The 996-nt window shown below is 37.9% G+C and overlaps 1 protein-coding gene across 1 annotated transcript in view; it reads left to right on the top strand.

Moving 5' to 3' along the window:
• CXCL13 (chemokine (C-X-C motif) ligand 13) overlaps positions 1–996 on the top strand; it is a 5281-nt gene that overhangs the window by 2985 nt on the left and 1300 nt on the right. The window lies entirely within an intron of this gene.

Below are 996 nucleotides of genomic sequence, written 5' to 3'. Positions count from 1 at the left end.
GCCCTCAGTCTCAGAGATGTGAAGTCTAGCCATGACCTCTTTGGGAAAGTTCCTTTGGCTGTGTAGAAAACTGGAACTCCTTTCTTTTGATTACATTTCCTCTGTCATGACCAAAGGAAGTAATCTACCCTGATTATCTCTTCTTTACTTCAATAGCTTTGAAATGACAAAAATTTGATTTCATATCGTCTCATCAAACCAGATAAAGAAACAAAAGCTATAAATTATTCCAGATGGTCAGAAATCTGTTTTTCTATTGTGAACTCAGAAACCAAATTGGTAGAGTCTGCCCAAGAACTCAACTGTTTCATGACCTCTGACCTCTCTAAGATTTACTTACAAAGATGGAGTTTCAAAGTTAAATGAATAGATCCTTGCTCCTTGTCATTTATAGCTCAGATAAATGACACATCGGAAAATTGTGTTTTGTTTGAGGTCACACCAGTAGAGAGTCAAGCCTCCCAGTTTTCTATCACCTGGGAGACCTCGCTTTTCCACTGCAGGTAAAGCGCTTAACACCGTGTCTGGCAGTTGATAACCATTCAGATCATGCTCATGGAAAGCAGTGGGTACACTGTGGGTTCTAGAACCAGACAATCTTCATTTGAATCCTACTCTATCATGTATTTGTTGTGAAATCTTGGACAAGTTATTTAAACACTTGAAGCCTTAAATTCCTCATAAGAAGGTGAGGAAATAATAATTGCTCTAGAATAGGATTTTTGTGAGATGAATTGAGATATTCCTTGTCACTTGCTGAGCATAGAGCCTGGCAATTTGCAAGTACTTGACAAATACTAGTTATTAATTATTATTGCTGCTTCTGTTATTGCTTAATTTCTTAGAGCTGGGAAAGCCTTGATAGCTGGTGGTTTGACAAAATGCGGGTGTCAGAGCAATCAGCTCTGCAACCTCTTCCACGTTAAATTTCATTGAAATTTCTCAGATAAAAGGTCTTCAAGACAGTGTTTTCTATTTTGTTCTCCTAAGCTCAAA

This window comes from Galeopterus variegatus, unplaced genomic scaffold, assembly GCF_000696425.1.
Source record: "Galeopterus variegatus unplaced genomic scaffold, G_variegatus-3.0.2 Scaffold3112, whole genome shotgun sequence".
NCBI lineage: Eukaryota > Metazoa > Chordata > Mammalia > Dermoptera > Cynocephalidae > Galeopterus > Galeopterus variegatus.
The sequence above is the reverse complement of the archived record's forward strand: the minus strand, read 5'-3'. Positions and strand labels throughout refer to the sequence as shown.